This window comes from Leptodactylus fuscus, chromosome 5 (assembly GCF_031893055.1).
Source record: "Leptodactylus fuscus isolate aLepFus1 chromosome 5, aLepFus1.hap2, whole genome shotgun sequence".
NCBI lineage: Eukaryota > Metazoa > Chordata > Amphibia > Anura > Leptodactylidae > Leptodactylus > Leptodactylus fuscus.
The window spans coordinates 44,114,514-44,121,336 of NC_134269.1; the positions used below are offsets into that span (position 1 = coordinate 44,114,514).

The window sequence follows — 6,823 nt, forward strand, 5'->3', positions numbered from 1 at the left end:
GGTAAAAAATGTAATATATGTTGGTCACATGACCTACATATATTACTGAAAAACTATAGAAGACAGTAAAAAAGATATATTAGAAAGTTGGAGGGGGGTGGGCATGGGGGACTTAGCCAGGAATTGTTAATTAATCCTGGACAATCCCTTGAAGTCCGACCCCCTTAGGGCCCCTTCACACGGAGGATACTCTGGCTGATTCGGAACGTGTAAACGTTCCGAATCAGCAGCGTTTAAAGCAGGTCCAATTGCTTTCTATGGGAGCTAGCATATGTGTGCTCCCCATAGAAATGAATGGGCTGCTTTTTCCCATTCATTTCTATGGGGAGCGTGCGTGTGCCGGCTCCCATAGAAAGCAATGAGATCTGCTTTATACACTGCTGATTTGGAACGCTTACACGTTCCGAATCAGCCAGAGTATCCTCCGTGTGAAGGGGCCCTTAGCCAGTTTCTGACAGAAGATGTAACGGATCAGCAGGAGATTAACTCATTCCTTGAAAGATATCCATAAGGTGACATGGACAGAAATGCGTGCATTACAGATCCATAAGAAAACTGTACAGATGGCACATGGATGATACCTATGACCATGACCTCTACCGGCTCATACATGTGAATAGTGAGCCCAGACCAAAATACAGACAGAAATAAGATCTGCCGTGCTTGCTACATATACTAAAATTGGAATGATACAAAGAAAATTAGTATGGCCACTGTACAAGGATGACACGTAAATTCGTGAAACGTCCCGTAGTTTGCCACAATTCTTTCATTCACTCAGCAGTCGGGAGGAATAGTAATAGTTGCAGTCCGACAAATGAGTCTACCTCTGACACATGTACTGACCCAGATCAGATCCCTTCAATAAATATGGACCCTAGTCCTGACCCCGTAAAACAACTAAACAACCCAAACCACTTATGGAAATGGAGACCCCAGATCACTTCCCCAAAAAAAAAGAAATAGGACCTGCCCTGAGTTTTGCCTTTCAGCTCATGGGCTCCTTATTCTGACCTGTGATAGTATACAGTCATGTATATGGTGGTAGAAGAAAAGAATGGGTCAATGTGTTAATGTAGGTTAATGAGGGCACATTGTTCTGATCTATCAGAGAAGCATGGCACACACAGACAAAGAGTGCGATCCTGTACATGAAGACTAAGGTGAAATGATCCCAATGTCAAATGCTTTTCTGAAGTATAATATGCTGCCCTTGTATACGGCAACAGCTTCATGTGCCAGAGTCACTATTACTTAATCCTAGTAATCCATAAATCGATCCAAACCCTTTTACTTTAAAGGGAATGTATCCTATCTAATGTCATTTCAGATTCATTGATTAAATATAAGTCTGTACTAGAGATTGAATGTATTTGACCTTTTTCTAAATGTTTGTGGTCATATATTGTATTGGAATATGCCGAGATATATTAGTGTAGGTTTGCATGGCCATTGAGGCTACATTGTTCTAATCTGTCAAAGAATCAGAACAACGGACATTAACGTTTGGCTGATTTACAGATAAGAACAGAAGACTTTCTGCAATAATTGACTGAAATGTTAAAACAGAAATGGTACATTTTATTAATAACACAAGTGGACATAGAGAAAAATACCAAAAATGTGTTTTCAATAAATGTACTCAAAATGTCCCCTACAACAGCATGTAAGTGGTTTAGAGGTAGACTCCCTTTAAGTACAATATTACCTTCATAATGGAATGGTATGGACAGATTCTGAATATTTTATAAATGTGCATCAACGCTATATATAGTTAGTAATATTACACTTGAGTAGCCTTAGCAGAAGGTCATGCTTGTCAGTCATTTCTCAAATAAATGGTTGTCCAAGTAATACAAGGACAGGATGTGTCTGCCAGGCATTCTAGGTTGTAATGGGGGTGGTCTACTCATCCCCACCAATGATGTCCAAATAAGCTATACATTATCTATCTATCATCTATCTATCTATCTATCTATCTATCTATCTATCTATCTATCTATCATCTATCTACCTATCTATCTATCTATCTATCTATCTATCTATCTATCTATCTATCATCTATCTACCTATCTATCTATCTATCTATCTATCTATCTATCTATCTATCTATCTACACTGTCTACCAATAAGTGTTTGGACACCTGTGGTCCGAGTAGCACGAGCAGTAATTACAGCCTCAACCCTCCGGGGCATGCTTTCCACAAGTCCTTGTATGACGGCTAGTGGCTAGTGGTATTTTATTCCATTCGACTTGGAGCCCTATTTACTGCAGTGCCGGGGGCTGCCGGAAGATGGAGAGGAGCTGCCTCATCTAACAGTCCATCTTTTAACAGTCCATTGTTCCTGGAACAATGATTCCGAAATGCGTCTGCGTTTTTTAGGGGGTTTATTTCTTTTTTTCTTTTTTCACCTATTTTTCCAAGTTACACAACATTTTTTTCTCATTTTATGATGTATCATTAAAAGTTATATTTTATCGAATCAGAGAGCTGCCGGACGACCTGTTTTTTGTATAGAAGTATTCATCACACTTGTGGAGTGAAGTGTACGCCGTGCGCCCCGAAGATATCCAATAGCTGACAATTATCAACTAGGAGGTGAGCAGAAGTACACATTTTTTATATTTTTGTCTATTGATTGGTCGGGCTCTAATGGTTATGAAGGGGTCAACAGAGTCAAAGGCTAAGGTGATGGTGGTATTATAGAAGGCAGCAGCGACATCTGCGTCCTGGAGTGAGGATATGTCAGCGAGTGGTAGGAGAGAGTCTGAGAGCATGCGGATGTCAAGGCAGTTGAGGTTCTTGCGGGACTGTGTTGGTTTAGAGGTTGTGGGGGTCTATTAGAGAGGAGAGGGCAGAGAATGTGGATGGAGAGTTAGAGAGGCTGCATATGGAGCAGAGGCGGGTGAATATGAGGTCTAGTGTGTGCCCCTTTATGTGGGTGGCAGAGGAGGACCATTGGGAGATACCAAAGGAGGTGGTGAGAGACAGGATACTGGACGCGGGAGGGTGGTCTGTGTTTATGGGGATGTTGAAATCGCCCATGAAGATGGTGGGGGTGTCTGTGAATAGGAAGAGTGTGAGCCAAGTGGTGAAATGGTCGATGAAGGTGGGTCCTGGCAGTCAGTATATGACGGCCAGTTGGAGGTTGGAGGGTGAGTAGATATGAACAGAGTGCACTTCAAAGGAGAGGGGGGTGAGGGCAGGTGGCGGTTGGATTGGGGCGAATGAGCAGTTTTCTGACAGGAGGATGCCTACACCTCCACCAGGTTTATTGTTGGGGCAGGGAGTGTGCGAGAAATGCAGACCCCCATAGGAGAGGGCAGCGGGGGAGGCAGTGTGACAACCCCATTAACAAATAATTGCAAACCTACTATAGAAGACCCTATTAGTAGCCCCAAAGTTAGGGGCTTTGTGCATTACACCCTGACCAAGTGAAATTGTCCTGTGTTAACCAAATTCTCTAGCAAGACCGTCCAATTATTAAAGGCAGAGAAAAAACTATTTATTTATTTATTTTACTTCCGACTATTTTTTTGCGGTATATCAAAAAGGAAAAGGAAATTTTGAGAGGAAAAGAGATAACAAAAGCACAGAAGGAATGTACATTTCGCTACGTGTGTACCCGGCTTCTATTGCCCCGAGGGGATTTTTTGGCATTACCTGTAGAGCACATCACTCAGACCTTATTCTTGTCAAATACAACGTTCGCCCTCTAATAATATCTCATTATTGTTACACCAGCGAAATATTCCAGCACGGAGTTGCCAACTATTTCTGAAAAGAATTGTATATGGTTGATTTAACAATATAGGGAAAAAATATGAATGCATATCACAGTCAGCGCTGGAGGGAACAGCAGAAGAATATCATGACAGATTTGTAGGGCTTGATATGTAATGGATCAGGATCGGCATAATACTCACTTTCTCTGGTTTGTACACATTGCAGCATCTTGGGATGAGGATTGTAGATTTGTTAGCACAGATTTTCTTAAATTGACAACTATTGTAAACTATTAATATATAAAATCACTTATGTTACAAATAGACTATCTCTATCTTAGCAGGAATACATTACTTCTTCTTAGAAATTTAAATACAATATTAAGACATATTTTTTACAAATTTTTCTTCTAATCTGTTTTTAATTTATTTTAGTTCCTGTATAAAACTATTGTGGGCGATAATATTGCCTGAGCTCTTGTTACCAGCGGTATAAGATATGCTTTACAGCAGTCACATGACCCATAGGAACCTGTAAACTTGAGAAGTCTCTGACCTGTACACTGGTCATTGTTCAGGGAAGTAGCAAAATCGGACCAATAGGTAGGGACTGTGCAGATCCAGATGTTAATGAACCAAAGAGCTTTTATTGAAAATGAGGACAAGTTTAAGGGCCCCTTCACACGGAGTAAACGCGCGTGCATTTTGGCAAAATACTTGTGTAAAAATACACGTGTAAAAATCAGACTCCCATTGACTTCAATGGCATTTTCTTTTACACGTGTAAAAAAACACGTCAAAATACACATCAAAATACACGTGTAAAATGTCATTGAAGTCAATGGGAGTCTTATTTTTAAATGTGTATTTTGCCAAAATACAAGCGCGTTTACTCCATGTGAAGGGGCCCTTACACACAACACGTTTTGGGGATTTATGGAGTACCCCTTTGTCAAGTGTCCATATCACTCCCCAGACAATAGTTCTGCAGAGTTGCAGGGAAGGGGAGGATGATACATGCCACAATCATTTATTGTCATTGAAGGGGCCAGTGTTATCTATAAATATACAGTACTGTTTTACAAAAGTTTTAGGCAGGTATGGAAAAAAAAATAGGTTTGATAATAGTTTATAGTCATAGTCAATTAAAATTAAGTGATTGAGGGAATCTATGTCAAATCAAAATTTGGAGGAGATGATACGGCCCCCACAGAGCCCTGATCTCAACATCATCCAGTCTGTATAGGATTACATGAAGAAACAGATGGATTGGAGCACAGAAGATCTGAGCTTAGTTCTCCAAGATGGCGAGAACAACCTCCCTGCCAAGTTCCTTCAAATTCTGTCTGCAAGTCCCGAGAAGAATTGATCCTGTTCTGGGCAGTCACACCAAATATTGATAGGATTTAGATTTCATTTTACATTTTGTAAATTCACAAAAATGAACGAACACTTTCATTTTTGGAAGCATATTTTCCCACATCTGTCTTCATATTTTTGCATAGTATTACCTGTCATTGCAATACAGTCTGTGATGCTGCGAAGTGATCTCATCAGAACAGGCAGTCAGTGACAAAGTCAGAGTGACACTTTGTGGTCAATGTAAAAATTAAAAGAAAATACTTAGCATAACCATAAAGAATAGGCTACTTTCCGACAAAACATTCACCTTCTGAGCATTCATCGGATACGTGTCTAAATAGATACATAAGTACCTTCCCTTGTTTTACAGCCACAAGTCTATCCAATGATTTTGTTAGGGAATTGCTAGGACAGCAATTCCCCAGTAACTGTTTGAACCCTGGGACAGGACACAAGAGACAGTGAGCCCTAAGCTGAAGCCCCCAACTGACCCTTCCTATTGCCAGGCCCTATCCTACGTAATAAGCGGCAACCACGAAGACAGTCCCTTCCTGGATATGTGATACACAAAACGCAGACAAGACGGACAACAACAAAGGGAGGTCAGCTAGCCAAGGGTCAGTAACAGTTGAGCGATGCAGTGCCAAATCGGAGTCCAAAGAATTGTCAGTAGGGAAAGCCAGAGGTCAAGAATAAGGAAGCAAGCAAAAATAGGGACAGTAAGGAGCAAGTATGCACACGGCAATAGCAAGCATTGGTGTGAATGAGAGTCAAGACTAAATAGGGAGGAAGAACCCACCCATGGAGTGGACAGGAAAGCAGGCTGTCAATCACATGAATTAAAACTTCATGAACAGAGGCAAACAAGGGCAGAAGACGGCTGTGGTGCAAATACAATCACAGAACTAGAGCCGTGTTTACACGGCGCGACCAAAAACTTTAAACTAAGAACCAAACTGCACACACCTCCTGCACCGCCGCATGCGAGCAGAGGGTGGCGCAGAGACCCGAACAGGCAGAGATGTTACAGATTTACAACATTGTTACTTTCCATCATTCGACTAGTATTTGTGAAAAAATCTGAGCACAAAAATTTGCCTGTAATATATTTATAATATATTTCCCTTACAGAAATAGCCAAGTAACCGTCAATCTATTATTATTATTTTTTTAATAAACGTATTAATTTCCCCCATAGCGTACGTATTAGGTGCTTTTCCCATGGCAGGTATAAACTGAAGCTGCTCCTGTTTTTCTCATGCATATATTTCTGTAACGTATTACTTTGATAAGCGTCCGATCGTTAACACTCAGCCATCTAATATCTCCGAGCTGAATTATTGAATGCTCAGTCACATTACTTATGGTTTGGAATAACTCATCTATGGGGAGGATTCCAACAAATATGCATTATCATTAATATTTTAAGCAGCAAAAATGCATCTGTCATCTTACTTTCTCTGTTGAAAAAGGATACATCTGAATTATATTCTAATGAACCAAATGAAGAAAAAGCTGCATGGGATCTTCAATTTGTCGATATTAGATTGCCAAACAATCAGAGGATTATGCTTGCAGCCTACATTCGCTCAGTGGATATAATAGGGAAGGGCCTTCAAAAAGTTGATGCTCAAGGGTGAATATAATCTTCACTTTGATCTTGTCAACAGTGTCAGTGTACCTGCATGTTAGGAGCCTGGCTGACTCACGCAGTTGGGTCCCTGCCACCATTAA

At 40.6% G+C, this 6,823-nt stretch overlaps 1 pseudogene; it reads left to right on the forward strand.

The window, feature by feature from the left end:
* The first annotated feature begins 659 nt into the window (after positions 1-659).
* Positions 660-758, forward strand: LOC142205373 (U6 spliceosomal RNA; annotated as a pseudogene).
* Positions 759-6,823: the final 6,065 nt, after the last annotated feature.